We start from the raw sequence: 20,918 nt of genomic DNA, 5'->3' as shown, positions 1-20,918 counted from the left end.
TTACTTTTCTAGAGCTAGGAGACTTATATTAGAAAATTCTGGGCAATTTGTTTTCTCAGCGGTTCAGCAAAATATTTTATTTGGACTTTATTCCCACTGTTACTCCATTTTAACATTAACATACTTCAACATCTGTATTGTTCCATAAGACAAATTAAAGAGAAGAAGAAAAATAAATATGAGCTTCTCTTTTAAAAGGACGTGACCCTGCTCTGCTTTGTTCATTATCGGTGCAAAATGAATGGCGCACTCGTGCAGAGTTTTTACTGTTCAGCAGCCAGGTGACCACTTACTCTACAGAGGAATTGTTGGGATCCCTTTCATTTGGACATGGCCTTCCATGCGGTGAAAAATGTGGGTGGTATGAACAGACAGGCTTCACCACTGATAAAATTTAAAGGATGGGGCCCAGTTAAGAAACCAGTGAGAGTAATCAGTTTGGTCCCAGCTGATTATCAACAGATGTAATTCTCAGTGTGATCCTTTCTGTGGATACCGGGGCCAAGAACAAACAGGACAATTCTTTCTGCAAATGTAAGAAAAGCTCTTGATTGCAGAATACTCTGATCAATAATAGTAATAATAATAGTAATAGTAATAATAGTAATAATTATAATTCATGGGGGCTAACCCCCAGGTAATAAAAGGTGCAGCTGGACCTTTATGAAACAAACAAATTGGCCATTGTGAGGATTGCTAGGCAACCACAACAGTATTGCCAGTCTCAAACCTTGGGTTTCTGTCAGTAAGAGACAGTGGACGAGGAGGCAGGGTTGTTTTGGCCTTTGAGAGAGGGCCAAGCATGGCAGTAACCATGGTGAATCCAGTTTCTTTCTACCCAACAGCACACAATACATGTAGGCCTTTCTGGTGTATTTGGTTAGTGTTTTAGACTAGGATCTAGGAGAGCCAGGGTTGAGTCCCCACTTTGCCATGGAAGCTTACTGAGTAACCTTGAACCATTCACATACTTTCATCCTAACAATATAAAGCATCTTGACTAACTTTTAGTAAATTTGCCCAAATAATGTATGAATACACTTTCTTGAGCAGCCCTTAAAGAGTGATCTGATAGTGGAGGATGAACCTACATCCAAACTGGCATATACACTAACTTCTGTGCTTTCAAATCTGTGTTCATGAGATTAGAGTAAGATTGCATTTTTTAAATCCTATTTTTAAAAAACTCATGTGAATCCATAGTCCTCTTCCTTTTCCTGTTTATGGTAATCATTAGCAGTGATATTGGGGCCTAAAATCTTTTTGATTGTGTGCCAGATGTGAATCATTCACATACCACAAAGAAGAAACTGATTGAATCGTTAAAGTTGTGAATAATTTGGTTCTAGAAAAACTAGACTGTACCTTACCCTCTCAGATGGAACAAGATAGAAGGAGACAGAATGGAATCAGACTTCGTTAATTATTTCTATCAACCTTGAGCTTCAACTATGAATACATCAGATGTTTAAAAACTAATTTATCATTTTTCCAAAAAAGCCCTCTACTTTATTAACACACCATCATGCATATTTGAAAACTACAAGTCAATGCTACATAGTTACTTAGATAAAAATTCACTTTCATTGCCCACTGTATATGATGAAATGGAATTTGCTGGGAAGTTGATTGATATCTAAAAGTGTTTTGTTTTTAGTGACTGGCACTGCCAAGTTACAACCATCTATCATCTAACAGGTAATTAGCCAGATATCTCATCATGAGCCTTCAATCCTGCTGTTTTATTATTGAAATACCACAAATCAGTAAGCATCTGAATGCAGATAGAATTCCTTGTCATGGACAAAGATGTCAGTTTGCAACTCAATTCAAACATGATTAAGTAAAAATCAATGAAACATAAACTCAAATGTTAAGGTCAAAAAAGGAACTTTTTTGTTGAAAATATTTTTAAATGTGGAAGCATTCAACAACCAATTATTGGTTTAATTGTGTTAGTCCCTTGCTGGTTCTTTGGGAATGCATTATACAGTCTTGTTCTGTCTTTCAGTTGGGGAAAAATGACTTATCAAGAAATACTTTATATGGTTATATTGCAATGGTTACCTTCATCCCATTCTGTCTCATGTTCTTTCACTATATTACCTAGAATGCACCCACTTTAGGACAGTTGCAATTATGGAACTCCTATTCATAATCAAAACTGACAATTATATTTAATTTTTCTATTAAAACATTACTGAAGTTCTTCTGAATTTATCCTGAAAAGGAAGTACTAGAAAAACTTTGAGAGAAAAAAATAATGTTACAACTGTTTGGGAGGCAACCTAAGAAGATGGTTTCAATTAACATTCTTGGAATCACCCATTCCAACATAACTTTTCTTGTAGCTGTCTGAAATTTCTGAAATCTATACCCTGCCCTTCCCTAGAGGCTCAGGACAGCTGACAACAGCTAATTCCAGTAACTATCCTGAAATTAGTTAGAAGATTCCCCCTGATCCCACCAGAAGTGGTTTAAAGATTTGTGGGACCCGTAGCACCAGAGCCAGTTTGCGGATTTGCGTGCCTTTAGCAGAGTACAATTGCAGTGGGAGCAGCCAGACTGCAGCCAAAAGGAAGGAAAAGGTGGAGGAGAGGCTATGGCCTTGATCCATGGAGGGAAGGCATTGTGTGTGGCCCCAGGAAGCCATGGATCCCACCACTATAACTCAGGAATTGCTTTTTCTCAGGGATTGCCATTTCTATAACTGTATGACAATGTATCTCAGGGATTGCCTTTTCTGTAACTCTGTTGTGTGGCCACAGAATACATGGAGGGGAAGGGGAGGGACCAAGCCCACCAATACTGCCCAATCTGTGTACTGATACTGGTATGAAAATAGACTCCATATGCATGTTTGGGGACCAAGACCTTTACTACCCTCCTGACTGTGTGGAGTGAACCTATGCTATACAACTTGTTGTTATGCATTCCATTTCTTCATGTGTGGGAGTAAGATGTGGGGACTGAGGGTTACTCCCTCAGTGTTTCCTGGGCATGTGTGAATCCGTGATGTTATTCAATAAAGGATGGACAAAAGGAAATACTTCTTTACACTATGAGTGATTAAATTGTAGAAGTAGCTGCCTGAGGATGTTGTGATGCATGCAAGCACAGACAGCTTTAAGAAGAAGAGCTGGAATTTTGTGCCTCACTTTTTACTATCTGAAGCAGTCTCGAAGTGACATACAATTGCCTACGCTTCCTCTCCCCACAATAGACATCCTGGTGGGGATGTGAGAGTTCTGAGAGAGACTGTGATTAGCCTAAACTCACCCAGATGGCTGCATGGTGGAAGAGTAAGGAATCAAACCTGATTCTCTGGATTAGAGGTCACCACTCTTAACCACTACAGCAAACCATTAACCACTGAAGATTCATGGAGGATAAGTCTATCAATGACTACTAGCCATGGTGACTAAAGGAAACTTCCACATTTAGAGGATATAAACATTTGAATCCTGGGGCCAGAAGATAACCTCAGGGGAAGGCCTCAGCTTCTATGCCCAGCTGTTGGTACTCTAGAGCAGTGGTCCCCAACCTTTTTATCACCGGGGACCACTCAACGCTTGACAATTTTACTGAGGCCCGGTGGGGGGGGGGTAGTTTACTCCTCTACTCTCAACCACTGCCCAAACGCTCTCTGATCGCTATGGTAATGCTTAAACATCCCTTCAAAATACGATACAGACATGCCACAACAATGCACATAAGGAACATTTTATTTTCATGGAAATTTTAACTCATGACAATGACAAATCAATGGGAACCCTGAGCTTGTTTCTCTGCAACGAGATAGTCCCATCTGGGAGTGATGGGAGACAATGACACCCGAAGTGTGTTGTAAAGGACCGGGGGGGGGGAGAAGACGTCCTTCGTGGCCCACCTCCAATTAGTTGACGGACCACATGTGGTCTGCGGCCCACAGGTTGGGGATCGCTACTCTAGAGGAACTGGCTGGTCACTATTTGAGACAGGATGCTGGACATAGATGGACAATGGGTCTTCTTTTGTTTGTAATACATACTGGCCACTGGTGAAGAAAGCCTAGAAAGTCAGACCTTTGTTTTACTTGTCCTCTTGTTACTCAATGTATTTCTGGGAAGGTTTATCTAGTTCCACTGCCATTTTGACTGATATCCCCCCCCCCAGATGTTCTATTTACCGTAAATTATAACATTACACAGAGGCAGGTAGGATATAATTGTCCGATTACTATGTAAATGCATAAATAAGGAAGATTTCCTGGAAGTGTTAATTCATGCTTAATTGTGAATGACTGTTCAGTATTCATATAGAAATCCAAGTGATCATGTGGAAGCAGGATTCTGTGGACAGATTACCACTTTTAGCAGTAATCACATATATGAAAGGATGTTTCCTTACCTAATGAAGGTGGGCTCTTACATCTCCACAGTAGCTGGGGGGACCTGGTTTCACATTCCTGAACTGCTGGTGGCATTCTGAATTTAGTTCTAGGCCTAAATATGCAGTGTCCACAGAAACTGGTGATATTTCTGGAGAACTGATGGCTGGACTGCACTTCCTAAAAGGGTCAATACTGCTAGTTTTGAAAATATGAGAAAATTGGGATTAAATCTATTCTTCTTCCCAATACCTCTTTCCCTGCTGAGGGTGCATTAAAGAATATTTAAAACTGGCCCTCATCCCTGCTAAACAGGTGATCGCTCTAGACGTTAATTGGTATACAATATATATTTCTGGATTGAGATATTGTTGGGGGGACCTCAGTATTAATAATGAGGAAGACAATTCCTACTGACCACACTCAGACGTTGCACAAGTAACTGGGGGCAGGGTTGGAGCTAATATTGGGACCTCATAGTAAGCAGTACATGGATGATCAAGCTGGTCACACTGTTGACTTGACCCTCGCAATTCGAATTGAAGCTACAGACTAGTATGTCATGCTAACATGTAGACAATGTTTTCAAATGGAAGTCTCTTTGTGTTTAAATAAGATGTCAGGAAACAGTGTTTCCACAGGGGTGGCCAAACTGTGACTCTCCATGCACTGGCAGGGACTCATGGGAATTGTAGTCCATAGACATTTGGAAAGCCATAGTTTGGCCACTCCTGCAACAAGTTTGTGGGCCTTACAGTGCTTTGTATGGTGCTTTGTATGATATCTTGGTATTGTTTGGTATAAATATAGTCTGTCATGAAGTTATGGAGGTTTAAAATGTAGCTGTCAATGAAACTGTTTTTTGGGGAGGAGAGGTTGGGTTAGGTTTTAGCATATCATTAAAAAAAAATCTTCCTAAACATTGTTAGTTTATTTTTTCTTAAAAAGGTGAGATTGCTTTTTTGGGGGGTGGAATGCAATGCAAAACTGAAAAACAAATGTTTCTGCTAACGTAGGAGATGCTGATAGTAGTTGCTCAACAATGGATAAAAAAGCAGGTCATTTGTGCATGATTTCCAAATCCATTCATTTAAAATACGATATGAATATATTTATTTGGAAAACATTTGGGCCTCTTCCCTACTGGAAGTCACTAAAATGGCTTAAAACAAAACAAAACAGCAAAACACTAAAGGAAGCTACTGGGAATAATAAATCAATGGAACAAAATCAATCTGGGAAAAAATTCAAATAGATATTCACACATGAAGGACTGGCTTTCCATGAAGCTTTCAGATTTGGATTGTAGAGGGGCATTACTTTTCTGGTTCCGATTCAAGTTTTAACAACAACAACAACAAGAATGATACTGATGATATATTCCAGAACTGAATGGATAGTGCATCATTTTGACTTTTAGCTGGGCATGCTAAACCGTTCAAGACCAGAACAGAATATCAAAACAAATAAACACTAGTGAATGATACCAGAAAGAAAATAAAAACAAAATTTCACAATAAACGTGTCCGATGAACAGCCTGCACGGTTAGATGTCTCATGCTTCAAGTTCAATTGTGCAGGGCACATCAGATATGTTGCTTGTAACAGGATGCAGTGGTGTAAACTAATATTAGTAAAAGGTTGCACTGATGTCCTGTTTGTGGACAAAACGAACTGATCCAGCTGCAAGGCTAACTCAGAAGTTTGGCATGCCAATAATGTGGGCAACCTCAAAAGAGCCTTGGTGCTAACTGCATGGTCCTCCAGATGTTCATGGACTACAATTACCATGAGCCCCTGCCAGCATTTGCTGGCAGGGGCTCATGAGAATTGTAGTCCATGAACATCTGGAGGACCACAGGTTGACTACCCCTGCGCTAGAGAATGAAACCCCAGCTTTTCACAAAGAAGGCTGCTTTAGCTCTTAATGAACATGAAACATGAAGTATGCTCTCCAATCTTTCCCTGCTGAGCATTTGGGTGTGCCTTCATAGCGCTGAAAATCATGACTAAAAGGAGGATTATTAGCTAAAAAAAATATGACAAGTTCTAACATAATTACATTACCTCTACAAAGAAATACTTTACTCAATTGACTGAAGCGCTATCAATTTCTAAAGAAAATAGCATTGTCCAAACATTTAACAGACAGTTAATGATTTATGCAATTTGTTTATAATACAGGATGCTGGGCAATGTAAGCCCAGCTATTTTAACCATTATTTTGAGTATTGCATAATATTAAATGGTCATATGCTTTCATTAATCAGGACTTTGGGATGCCATTACACTTCTGATGGGTCTACATTTTACATGTTAAAGGTGGCCCAGGATTCATCTAAAGCAGGGGTAGTCAAACTGCGGCCCTCCAGATGTCCATGGACTACAATTCCCAGGAGCCCTTGCCAGCATTCGCCAGAGAATGCTGGCAAGGGCTCCTGGGAATTGTAGTCCATGGACATCTGGAGGGCCACAGTTTGACTACCCCTGATCTAAAGGATTTGGAAGAATGGACTTCCTGTTCTAGTTCATCCCCAGAGAGACTCCAAGATAAGACAGAAATGTGATGCATCACTGACTCTCTGTGTCTCTCTGTCTCTGTGTGTCTCTCTCACACACAAAATAAATAATTATAATGTCCAGTAACTGTTTACACACTCCACACATTGGGATGGAGTGATCCCCATCTTGCCGTGTCCTGCCTCAGAAAATGCCAGCCAGTGCCTGGCAAAACACCATGGCTTAAAACTTCCAGACCATGGCAACACAACTCAGAAACCACACAATAACCAAGTACTGACCCTCATTAGCTCCTGAGATCTGACAAGATCAAGCTATACCATTCCATAACCCCTAGTGCCTGTTATACCTTTATTTTAATTTTTACATGATGAGTCAATTGTTCACATTTTTTCACCCATGGCAGAGGTCAATGGAAGAGTGACAAGAAATTTCTTGAAAGAAGAAACATCTGCTCAAGCTTTTCTCCTCAGATTATTAGCTACTCATTTGTATCAATGGCTTGTCTCATATTATTAAGGTTCTTTTAAGTAATACAAAGTAAAACAACAAGGTAATAATTCAAATTAAATTAAACTAAATCCTCATCATCCCATATTGTGGGTTAATTTAAATCCTATACTTTATTTACAACAAAAAAATATATACTAACATGCCTCCATTTGAGCGAATGAGCATTTGTGTTATTTCTAAAAAAAAAATGACCACAGGCCATTTATTGCAATATTTGTTTTGTTAAAATAGAGTTTTGAACACAATGCACAATTAACTAGTGCCATCCAATGCAGTATGATGTGATGGCCATTAGCACAGATGGCTTCAAAAAAAGACTAGAGACTCTCATGGAGGAAAGTTCCAAATGGCTAAATGAAACTTTCATGCCTGGAAGAATTACACTTAGAATATCGGTTGATGGGAGAAAATTACAGAGAAAGTTTTTGACCTCCATGCTCTGCTTTTAGGCCAGCTGAAGAAACCAGATGGATGCTGGATGAGATGGTTTGATCCTACAGGCATTTGTGATGTTATGTCCCAGGACTAGCTGAATCTTTGTCCCTTTCAGACCTTTGTACCCATTAGAAAACCATCAAGTCATAAAACATGATAAAAATAGTGGGAAAAATCATTGCAAAAGGCAATATTTATTCCAAAGCCCATTGTTGTTGTATTTCTGACCAGAGTGGAAGGTCAGTAGTGATACAATTAAGAGCATGGGGACTATGCATGTTATCCTGCAGGGTTATTTTATCCAAAATCAGCCAGACATATATAGGGGAGGGGAAAGCAATATATTATCCCCTCTAGTAGAAGACCAGTATATATCTAGAGACTTCCTGTTGGCTTCTACTCTTCTCCCATCAGTAGAGTTGATGGGGGGGGGGGAGCTTCCTTACACACAGAAAATGAGTATAGAATGATTAGAAAGAGCCTCTTTTTTTCTTTAGAAAAAGCTTTACCTTTTGCTTCTGACTGTGTTTATTAGTTCTGAAACAGAGAATGCTGCAGAATTATATGGTGGTATTAGTGCATGCAACAGCAGGGGCTAGATGGTTCACATGGCCCTATGATGAGTACTAATCAGGACAGCCAGTTAATATTTGGATATTTTCCAATGAGTTTCCTCTGTATTGATGTGAAAATCAATGCACTGTAACTGTTTAGCAAAACTGATACTATCTTAACTACTCACTTACAAGTATATATATTTTTACTAATAGTACCATACCAAAGTATTTACGTAGTACAGAAGGAATACACTTTTAAATCCTACATGAAATACTGTCTTTTGATGGCAGGATGAGTAGAGATTGTCCTTAAGCAATTGTATTTATCCCAAGAAGTCATCTGATACTTCCCGCAAAATGCATTCTTGGATGAGCAATGAAAACATTAGGCAAGCATGAAAAAGACCAGTGTGAAGTTCAGTTATAACATCAGTTATACTGTCCATTGAATTTATTCCTAAAATTATGACATTGAATAGAATATGGGCTAATGAAAATTCTATATTTCTTTGACACAATGAGGGAAAAGTGACTGCAATGAGTTCAGCAAATGAAGAATTGGGAAAGCAATGATCATTAGGCAACCTAGTTGGAAAAGGTTTGTGCACAAAGCTCATTGATTTCAACAGGCTACCAGAAGAGAATGTCTAATGGGGGCTGTGTGGGCTTGGGCATGCCTGCCCAAGTTCCATTTGTAAAAAATCTTTTCACTGGAACAGCAGACAACCTATGTCCTAGCAAAAATTGCTTTCAAAAATTCAGTGTTGAATGTGTATGCCATTAAACACTGGAGCAAGGGTGGGTAGTTTTGACCATAAATTCCAAATCTTGATCAAGCTGTGCTGAAATGTGCAAGATCTGCAGTGCGCATGGTTGTACAGAATATCAAGAATATCCCACAGGGGGGATTTGGAGGAGATGTGTATTTAGCATAGGTAGATTAGGAACTTCCTGGAATTTTTCAAATACTCTCCTCCAGAGTCCTGATTGGCTCGATTGGAGGCACTCTGCCCCTTTGAGCATACCTCCTCCCTACTAGCCTCTACAACAGAAGATCGATTGCAGGTGATGGTTATACAGTTAGATAGAACATTTGTGGCACTCCATAGGGGAACCTTAGACCGATTCCACATGGAGAGCTAAAACGTGTGTGGGCTCTGACTCACAAATGCAGGATTATAAAGCTCACATTTGTGGCACTCGATAGGGGAAACTCATCCCATGCTTCTCAGCCACCGCATCACACCTCTTCAATTCCTTAGTTGAACCTTAGTTACTTCTGATCTCAGATCATGAGCCTTGAAGCTGTTAATAAGGAAACTTCAATCTTGGAATGCTTTGCCAGCAAAGTCTAAAACCAAAAAATATTGTGTGTTCTGAGCACGGAGGAAATACCCCCATAACAGAGATGCCCAGCAAGGGATGAGAGGTTTCCTACATAAAATTCCCCTCCTCACTCATTTATGTTCTCCAACCCACCCACCCCAAAAGTAAATATATCTAGGTGTTTGTGCCACCCGCTTCCAACATAAGCATGTGTCCTTAAATGATTAGATTTTTGTGAATTCCTTTGATTTACTATGGAATGTATTAATGTTCACTTTGTATGACACTCATTTTAAAAAGATTTTTTTGTTTGCCGTTTTGCATCTGTGCAGATGCACGTTCACATTGCTGCATGTACTGCACCATTTAAAAAAATGTCCATGGTCAGGAACTGGGGAGAGGGAGGTGGGTGCGAGGGCGGGACAATGCTTCCTAGACTATTACATGTTTCCCCCTCCATACAGGTAAACTCCTGGATATTCTCTGGTTGTTCACCAATGGGACATGTGACTGAGGGTGGCAAATAGAGTTTTGGTAATTTCTTTCATATCAAGTTAAATCTGGTCAAAATTTGAGGCAGCTCCTGGACAGCCTTGGGATGCAGGTGATGTCACTTGGAGAGGGCTCTAAAAGCCATCAACATCCGGAGGCTGTCCAGGGGCTGATTCCTTATGCAGAATCAGTGTTAAAGCTCAAGTAACACTTCAAACTAAAATCACTCCCAGATTTTTTTTAAAAAAGCATTCTTGGGTTTAGTTTTTTTATGTAAAGAAAATGACTTAAAGCTGTTAGCATATTCAGGATGGGATGTGCCAGACAGCCCATACAGGTCTCTCACTGCCATCTCCTATAGCCTGGGCAACTGCTGTTCCTACTCAATAAGTTCCCATGCCTTATTTGAACTATGGCAGGATCTCAGACAACAGCATCACTGGCCTAACAGGCATTAAGGAATTTGGTTTAAATTAAGCTACCCTGCCTCCCTGTGTTGGAAATGAATTAACACTGTATTTGTAAAAGTGTTAAGAGAAAAAGTAAGCTTGCCTTCCTAATAAAGTCTATGGAATTATATGGAGGATACAGATGAGGAACTAAAGAGACAATGGAGAAAGGACCACAAATTTTCTGGGCTGATATGAGTTAACAGTTTTACCATGTGTTGTGTGTCATAACCAATCTAGTGTAGAAATGTATGACTTTAATATTTATTGCTGACTTGGCAGCTCTACTAACAGAAATGGTTTTCCTTCCTTATACCTTTGTCAACTGGAATAATCATAGCACATAATCAAGAGTTCGTTCCTCTTTACTTTGAATGCACACATATTAGACAAGCTAGTGTGAGAAACAGGAAACAAAATCAAGACAGGTCAAAATCTTATTTGCACAGCTATTGTGGATTTTGAAGCATAACTTTATTGCATAGTTGAGGTTTTTACCACTTCACAGTCAAGAAGACAGTATATACAAAATAAAATACAGACTCAAATGCACAACTTCCAAAATCTACCTATCCAGATTAATGAAGACAATATTCACATAGTACAAAGTCAAAATTTTAAAGAAGAGTAACAGTGCAATCTTAAGTATGTTTGCTTACAAATTTTGCATCCAGTAGCACCTTTAAGACCAACAAGGTTTTATTCAAGCTATAATGTGTGCGTGCACACAAAAGCTCGTACCATGAATAAAACCTTGTTGGCTTGAAAGGCGCTACTGGACTCAAAATTTGCTCTGCTGCTTCGGACCAACATGGCTGCCCGCTTGAATTTATCTGCTTAGAAATAAGTCTCATTCCACTCAGTAGTGTCTATGGCCTTGTAAGTTTGCTTACAACTGTACCTTTCTTATCCTATTTGTGGGAAATGGAGCAGTGAAATGTGCCATGGAGAGTCATGGGATTTGATCTTCAGGATATTTGCAAACAGTTTGCAGAACATATGAATGTTGCACTAAAGATGAGCCAGAATATGGGTAACTAGGGGCCAAGCCCATTGCATTCAGGAATACAAAAGGCGCTAGATTGGGGAGTGGGAGTGGGTGGAAGAACTGTGTGGATGGCCTCTCCCTCCCCCCAGGACCTGTGCTGATTCTCCACTTACTTTGTTTTTTCTGGTGTGGATCCTGCTGGATTCAGATTGATTTGAACTTGGGCCTTCCTCTACCCCCACCCCAATTGAAACAGAAAGTGTTCTGCACTCAATTTGGAAAGCTCAGAGCGTGGAGTGGTGGTCAGGGGTGGGGGACAGAAGGCAATTGGCTGGCTGCTGGACAGACAGGCCAGCCAGTTAGAGGAGGAGGCACTCAGGGGTGGGACAACCGCCCTTAGTGGGTGTTCACCACTGAGTGGCGCTGAAGCCATGAGACACACTCCTCCTCCAAGGCCTTACCAGAAATACATTATGTGGTACAAATGGCAAATTTCCACTGTTGTGATGCCTGGAAAAAGCATTATGTGACAACCATATCTTCTAGGCATATCTGCCTTGCCTGCTTCAGTTGTTACTTTTAGTCATGTGAATGTATGATGATCAAGATTGCTTATAAGGAGGGGAAAAATCACCTTATAATTGTGTTAACTAGCAATGGCTGTACTGTTTTTTTCTGTAGGAGAATCTGGTATGGCTGTGTTGGAAACAGGAAACTGACCCAGAGAAGGATGATTGTCCTTTCCAGTTTGGAAGGTAGTTTATTTTAAGCTTCAGTTGGCAGAAATATGGCTTGACATGAATATTAGCAGAGAAAATATTATTCATGGCCTGTTAGGTGACAATAAATTATCCGAGAGAAGTTTGGCAGGCAACTAAATAACCAGTGGCATAATGTGGAAAGAGCATCATTTTATCCAAAAAGTCATGACTTTGCATAGCAATTTTAAGGGGGATGCAAATGCAGAAGAAATAATGTAGGAATTGTTTCTTCAAATCTCAACCTACCTTCCTGTTTCAACCCACGTTTCCATAATTCCATGACAAACATGGATATTATCTGCTGTCAGATGTATATACTTGGGAAATAATGTCAGGACCCAAACATCAACATGGTAAATTCTGAATACAACTCAATTTTTTGTTTCCACAGGTACCTAAAAGATACCCCAGCACTATTGAAACCTGTAAAATAGGAGACCAATTTGCTCATAAATTCCTTAGATCTCTGGTCTAAACTGAGATTAATGATTTACAAAGCCTTTTTAAACAAATTATCTTTCTGCCTAAACAGATAAATAAAATCCAAGATATATTATTATTATTATATTATTATTATTTAATTTATTGACCACACCTTCCTTGCTAGCGGACTCTGGATGGTTCACAACACTTTAAACCCGTATTTGGTGAGATCAACATTTATGCCAATAAAAGTATTCTGATTCTGATTCTGGGATCAATACAGCAGTGCAATCCTAAATAGAGCTACATCATTCTCAGCTGACTGCAGTCTTGGGCTTCTAAGGGTGTAACTCTATTTAGGATGGCACTGTAAATACTCTTGGATTAAATAGTGTAGTGAAAGTGTGAAAAATGTAATGCTCTGTCCACAGAGTACAACTCTTAAATAGCCATTCAGTCTTCAGACAGGATTCAGTTGAATACGTTTATAGTAAAACTGCTATTATAAAATGAAACTACTGTTACTATTCATGGTTACCCTTTCAAACCAATCGGAAACAGTGACATGTGGCCCTGCAGATTTCCTAATACATCCAACAGCTATGTGTGTGATATATGACATCCTTCCATAAATCCTGACTTTACACAGTATGCTAATGCTCTGTTCCATAATTTCTTTTAAAAATGATTATATCCTGCTGCTGCAAGCAAAGGCACACTAAAATCAGTTTTCTATGCTTTTGCAACAATGAAATGTAAGCTAGCATACCATATAACCAATACTTACCATATGTTAGAAGATAATCCGGTAGGCTTCAGTCACTGATATGATTTGCTTAAATAAAAACCCTCCATTTTTAAAGCAGTAACAACCACCTACCTTTTTTGTATCATTTTGTCTTGAAAATTCCTACAGAAATATTGCTATTAGATGGCGGACAGGAAGAGATTTCCACAGGAAACTAGGCTGCTTTGTTTGCATTAGGCTTGCTACGACATAGTTCTTGCTAAGATGTTAGAAGGAGCAAAAAGAGAGCTTGCATCATTCGCAGAAATGAATAGAACTCATACATTTATTCACCACATGAATAAACGTGATGTAGAACAGTTACGAGATAGACCTGGTACATTGCCAGTCATATAGGGCAGTTAAATTAGACAATATCTTGTGCACTTGAAAATATCTAGTAAAGAGCTGCATAGTGCATGGTAAATAGCTAATTACCAAGAAAGTTAGTAATTCAATGTATACAAAAAATATTCTCAAAGTTTGCAATTCTGTTCCAAAATATCCGAGTAAGCCATATTGAAAGCACTCTTTTCAGAGTTCAGTGCCTTTTAAAACATATAACCATAAGTCTGGAAACTTATGGGCAGTGATTATGGGCTGCTATTACTTAAATGCTGCTGAATTGTTAATTACGGTTTTATTATGTTTATTATGTTGGTATTAGCCCTTTGTTAATTATTAATTGTATTATGTACACCACCCTGAGCCATTTTGGGAAGGTGGTATGGGAATTTAATAAATAATAATGGCATTAAGAAGGGAAAATTATGTTTGCAACTAACATTTAAAATGATACACTAGAATCGCTTTGTATTTCTTCCTATGCAGCGGCATGCTATATGCACATTACAGCTATGCACATTTCCACGTGCATGCCAACTAAAGAGCTAGTCACTACTATGTACTTTGGCAGTAGAAGCAGCTGCTTCGGGGAAGGGTGGGTTCAGTTCCCCTGCTCTTCTACAGACAAGCAGTATATTTTAAGAATTGCACGCACAGACTCAACCTACAAGCTAGATATACTTCCCCACTATGCAGAATATTATTTTACATGGTTCCTGGGATAGCTGGCTGAAACCCCAGCTTGTCTTCCAGGCTGGGCAGGAGACACCAGCTTGGCTTGGTCCATCCTGACCTTGGAACTGGCAGAGTTTCCAGCTGTGCTGTTATCAGTCCTGGATGGAGGCCAACAGTACAGCAGAGGAATGTGTGCAAAGCCTCAGCCAGCAGGTGGGAATGCAACACAGAGTCAAAATTTGTCTTTTACCAGTTCGTGAGTGGCCGGACAGTTCTATAGGCAGTCCCAAAGTCAGCAAGCAGGTAGGCAGGCAGGCATAGTCATTAAACAGTCTAAGAGTTGAGGACAGGTGGCAGTCAACAAGGTCATGGGCAATCCAGGTCAAGAACAGACAGGAAAACAGGCTGGGAAAGATTTCAGGTGCACAGCCATGGACATGGCAGCAGTCTCATTTGTTGCATCCAGAATGAGCACTCAGTGCCTTAGCCTCAAATAGGCACAGGTAGAGAACAAGTAAAGCACCTGCAAAGATTTACACAGGGAGTTCAGGTCTTTCAGTCCTCATCCTGCAATGGTTCAAGTGAATCTTCTAGCCTTTGGTTGTAATGAGCAGCCAGTTGGGTACTTTTCAGTCAAAGACTTAGGTCTTGTCTCGGCCATGTTGCTCAAGAAGTCCGCTGCTCTATTGTGGCTTCCTCCTGCTCACAGCTTCTCTGTTGGTACTCAGCTGGGGCTCCTCTGCCTCCTCCTCTGCCTCATCACAAGCCTCCATGGGCTGACTCCTGACAGTTCCATTACAACCAGGATGGTCATTCACAGATACACCTAGGGATACTAGCCTAAAGGTGGAGGGAGATTGGGGATCCCCCAGAATTACAGCTCATTCCCAGACTACAAATATTAGTTCCCTTTGAGAAGATGGATGCTTTAGAACAGGACTGGGCAAACTGTGGCCCTCCAGATGACCATGGAATTGTAGTCCATGGATATCTGGAGGGCCACAGTTTGCCCACCCCTGCTTTAGAAGGTAGAGTCCATGGCATTGTATCCCACACAGATCCCTGTGCTTCTCAGGCTCCATCCCCAGATTTGCAGGCATATCCCAACCTCGATCTGACAACCCTGACCCCATCCCTGACAGTTCTATATGATTCATTCTTCTTCAAGTGGATGATTTATCTTCTGTTTTGTATTGTGTGTATTTAGAACTTTTCCAGGTCTTTTACATTTGTCAAAGAATAGTGTTAGTTAATGGATGTCTTTGATATAATTAAAATGTAAATAAGTAAATAACCTATAGCACTTTGTAGGACTTTGGTTTCCCAAACACAGTTCATTAATCTGCAATTCTACGGGCTATACTTTAATGACTAATATTAAGAATTGCTTAGTAATATTTGTAGATTTTGAATTTTAAAAGTTGATGTTTATTGTATTGCTGATCTGTTGCCAATCCTTTTAGCAGAATTTATAAAGTGTGAGAAAAGTGACAATTCTTATTTTCTACTAAGAACAGTAGGGAATAGTAGAATACTATTTAGTAGCGGTAGGATATAGTTGTATATGTGACACAGAAAGTGTCCTACCTCATGATTTAATGCAGTGATGTTAATAGAGCTTAAAATTAGAAATGCAGATCACAAATACCTGATCCATGTGGCAGTGCTTCCTAAGGGTGATAGATAGCACATGAGTAGTTCTATGCCATCTGTACTCATTATGTCAAAGGCTTAAATTCTGGCACACCTCCATTGTACCTTCTAACAGAATTAGGTACTATTGGGACATAACAGAGTTTGGAATCCTGGAAAACTTTTTCAATATTGGAAGGCTGCCAAACGTGCCTATTAAATCCAACAATCTCATTCAATGCATTATCATTGGCTAGAATGAGAGCCGTATAATTATCTGGTTTGCCCACCAGACTAGCCAGATGGGGAAATCTCAATGTCAGAAAACACTGCTCCAAACCGCAGTGCTTATTAACCTTAGATTCTCTCTTCTTTGTCTCTGGAATGTACAGCCTACAATCCAAAGAACTATTCTGGCTTTAAATGGTGTTAAGACAGATTTATGGTGGATTGGTCCATCAGTGGCTACTAGTCATAGTGACTAAAAATTAACCTTCACATTCAGAGTCTGTTAACATCTGAATATCAATGTTAAGGAGGCAAAATTAGGGGAAGCCTCAGCTTCCCGTAAGCCCTCTAGAGTAGGGGTAGTCAACCTGTGGTCCTCCAGATGTCCATGGACTACAATTCCCATGAGCCCCTGCCAGCAAATGCTTAAATGTTGGTTGCAAATGCTGGCAGGGGCTCATGGGAATTGTAGTCCATGGACATCTGGAGGACCACAGGTTGACTACCCCTGCTCTAGAGCAACTGGTTGGCTACTGTGAAAGCTGAGCTGGATGGATCCTTTGTCTAATCTAGTAGAGCATTTCTTACAAAGTTTATAGAATCATAGAATCATATTCTGGTTCTTCAAAGCAAAGAGAAGATTTACTCATCACATATGAGATCTATGCTTTGAAAACTTATACTAGAATAAAATGTAAAATCATTTGTTGGTCTTAAAGGTGCCCCTGGACTCAAAATTAAGCCTAAAATTACTAAAACACGTAGATATTATTGTGATAAGGAGAACAATGTGCTATAGAGATTCAACCAATTTATGGCAATCCCAACCATAGGGTATTCAAGACAAGAGACACATAGAGGTGGTTTATCATTTCCTTTCTCTTGTAGCAACACCAGTTTTCCTTGGTGTTCTCCCATCCAAATGCTGATTGGATAAAAGATATAGAAATTCATATTTATACATGTGTTTTTAATGTGAATGTTTCAATGACAATAAATGATGCAAAACACACACACAGTCTCTATGTGTGTGTGTTTGTGTGTGTGTGCATACACATGTATATATGTATGTATATGTATAAAGGTAAAGGTATCCCCATGTGCAAGCACCAAGTCATGTCTGACCCTTGGGGTGACGCCCTCTAGCGTTTTCAGGGCAGACTCAATATGGGGTGGTTTGCCAGTGCCTTCCCCAGTCATTACCATTTACCCCCCAGCAAGCTGGGTACTCATTTTACCGACCTCAGGAGGATGGAAGGCTGAGTCAACCTTGAGCCGGCTGCTGGGATTGAACTCCCAGCCTCATTGGCAGAGCTTTCAGACTGCATGTCTGCTGCCTTACCACTCTGCACCACAAGAGGCTCTATATATATGTATATGTATACAAACATATTCTATAAATATATATAAAATATTAATATGTATATAAAATATTTCTCACTTCATAATATTATAGAATGGAAAAATATAGATGAGAATATGCTGTCTGGACAACTTGACATCTTACATTAGAACGCAAGGAGAAATACAACTCAGTAATACCACCCCAACCCCCCTCCCCGAACTGGAATTTCTTGCTTATTGGTAAAACAAGGCCCATGCAAATGCTTCTAATTGGTTGCCATAACTTACAGATACACATAGCTGGATCATAGATTGATTAGGTAACCTTCATTTATTATTTAGATGACTTGTGCTTTTTAAAAGTTAATAAGAGGTTCATTAAAAACCATCACATCAGACACTGAAATATATTGTGCTGCCTCCACCTTGCATTGGCCTGTCTTGAATATATTGTTGCCCTCATTCCACTCAAAGGACAGCAGTCAGTAGGAGTTTGAGGTCTAATCATACTGGAGAGTTTATTTTTTCACATTGTGGCTCTGCTGCTTTCTTCTGGAAGAAATCATATAGCTAAATGGATCTGCTAAGATTAAATGAGTCAACATAAATGTAATCAAAAAATTGTTCTGACCTTTGGCAGGTAAACAACACAGTGTGACCTTGAAGCTCTTGGAGGGGAAAAAAAGAGAGAAAAGAATCATTCTAAGATTGCAGGCAGACAAACAAGGAACACACGTACATATACAATAAAATATATTATTTTACAATGTAAGGGGCAATCTTACATTAAGACAGGAGAGTAGAAGAGATAGATGGCTTTGGGCTCATATACAAATTGAAACAAAAAAGGTTAGGATTCCATAGTAGTTTCTAGTTGTGTACTGACTATTTTTATTCCATTTTTCTTACATTTTATGATATTCAACTTCCTCCTCCCAAAGTAGTCAGAATCAGTTCTGTGTACAAGCACAGTTTAACACACTCCAGAGCGGTCCTATTTTCCTCTTTACTGGGGAACTGTCTGAGTGTGAAGGCAGGACTATCCAGTATATTCATGGAAACTTTTCAGCTAATGCTCAATGAACAAACACACAAACACCAGCCTGAGCAAGAGCCCCACATATGGTCTAATGCAGGGGTAGTCAACCTGTAGTCCTCCAGATGTCCATGGGCTGCATTTCCCATGAGCCCCTGCCAGCTTTTGCTGGCAGTGGCTCATGGGAATTGTAATCCATGGACATCTGGAGGCCTACAGGTTGACTACCCCTGGTCTAATGTGCACATGGCACTCCAGCATGTGAGAACTCCAGTGCAGAGGGCCATTCTATGCCCAGTATCATATGCAGCAAGAAATGAAAAGATCTGAGTAGTTCATACAAGACTAACTATCTGTGTGCACATAAAATAGTCTTCATGAGAAACCTCTGGATTTAAGTGATGGCTCCCCATAGCCAGCCCTTACACGAGCACTGGCGCGGTCTGTTCACAGCAAGTATATTTTATTGATTAATGTATTAAAATATTTATATCCTGCTCTTTACCAAAGCCCCTAGGCAGCTAATTACATCACACCATCACAACAATGGAGTACAATGCAATCAACAAATAGAGATGCAGCCAAGTAAAAGTCAAGTGCACCTAAAAAAAAGAGAAGAAGCCAAATGTCCTGCAATACAGGACTGGTGCCATCTAAAGTAAATCACAAAATGAGTCAGGAGTTTCAGACTTTTAGTGCTGCTGTTGAAAAGATCAGCTCAGGCTTTGAGGGAACATTCAACGGGGTCTCTGGGGGCTTTTAAACTGGAGCTAGGCTCATATGGGGGTAAAGTGGTCTTGGATTACCTTTAACTTGGATTACCTTTAACTTGGACCATTTCAGTCTGTGATCATCAAACTTGTGGCATTTTTGGAGAACCATTACCCCCTCAACAAAAATTTCAGGAAGCTCACCTCAATGAACCAAGAGCAGAGCTTCTGCTTTAGCAGTAGAAAAGAGCAAGGGCCCAGTAGCTGCTTAAAGACTAAGTGCAATTGGGGCAAGGTATGAGCTTCCATGAGTCACTCACAGTTCACCTCTTCAGAAAGCTCATGAAAACTCCTCCCCTGCCACAAACATTAGTCTCTAGGTGCTACTGGACTCTGGCTCTTTTCTACTGCTACAGACAGACTTACACGGCCATCTGTCTTGATCTAGTTGAGCACTTTGAGGTTAAAACTCCCCACGCTGAATGGGAACCAGAAATAAATTAGAAATGAGACTGAATGCAACACTGACATGATCCATGCAGCCAGCTCCCATCAATAGCCTGGTGGCAGAATTTTGAACTTTTTGCAAACACTGAGCTGTCTTTATGTACCTAGACTATCCTAAGGTAAAGTAAAGATATCCCCATGTGCAAGCACCGAGTCATGTCTGACCCTCTAGCCCTCTAGCGTTTTCATGGCAGACTCCATACGGGGTGGTTTGCCAGTGCCTTCCCCAGTCATTACCATTTACTCCCCAGCAAGCTGGGTACTCATTTTACTGACCTCGGAAGGATAGAAGGCTGAGTCAACCTTGAGCTGGCTGCTGGGATTGAACTCCCAGTCTTATGGGCAGAGGTTCAGACTGCATGTCTGCTGTTTTACCACTCTGCGCCACAAGAGGCTCTCACCTAGACTATCCTAGATGGCGTTAAAAAAACAAAACATGGGGCTCTTACAAGCAAGGGATCTGCAGGGACTAATAGGGAGAGGAGTTAATGCTACCTGTTCTCTTGCTTGCCTACACTTTACCCTTTTCACCTTCCCTCTTCTTGCTGCTACTTCTTTCTCCTCCCACTACCATCTTGCTCCATTCTCCAGCCTCCCTTTCTCCCTCTCCTCCCTCCCTCCTTAAGGACTATTGGACATATATTGCTAGGCAATATATGGAAAACTCAACAATGGCCACAGGATTGGAAAAGGTCAGTTTACATTCCAATCCCAAAGAAGGGCAATGCCAAAGAATGTTCAAACTACCGCACCATTGCACTAATTTCTCATGCTAGCAAAGTTATGCTCAAAATCCTACAAGCTAGGCTCCAGCAATATGT

At 40.2% G+C, this 20,918-nt stretch overlaps 1 long non-coding RNA gene across 1 annotated transcript in view; it reads left to right on the top strand.

Moving 5' to 3' along the window:
* The window catches only part of LOC143843124 (uncharacterized), a 97,144-nt gene that overhangs the window by 26,938 nt on the left and 49,288 nt on the right, over positions 1 to 20,918 (top strand). The window contains exon 2 of the long non-coding RNA XR_013233463.1: positions 12,331 to 12,404. This is a non-coding gene — a long non-coding RNA (uncharacterized LOC143843124). The remainder of the gene's footprint in view (positions 1 to 12,330; positions 12,405 to 20,918) is intronic.

This window comes from Paroedura picta, chromosome 8 (assembly GCF_049243985.1).
Source record: "Paroedura picta isolate Pp20150507F chromosome 8, Ppicta_v3.0, whole genome shotgun sequence".
NCBI lineage: Eukaryota > Metazoa > Chordata > Lepidosauria > Squamata > Gekkonidae > Paroedura > Paroedura picta.
This window is presented reverse-complemented; position numbering and strand designations above follow the sequence as displayed.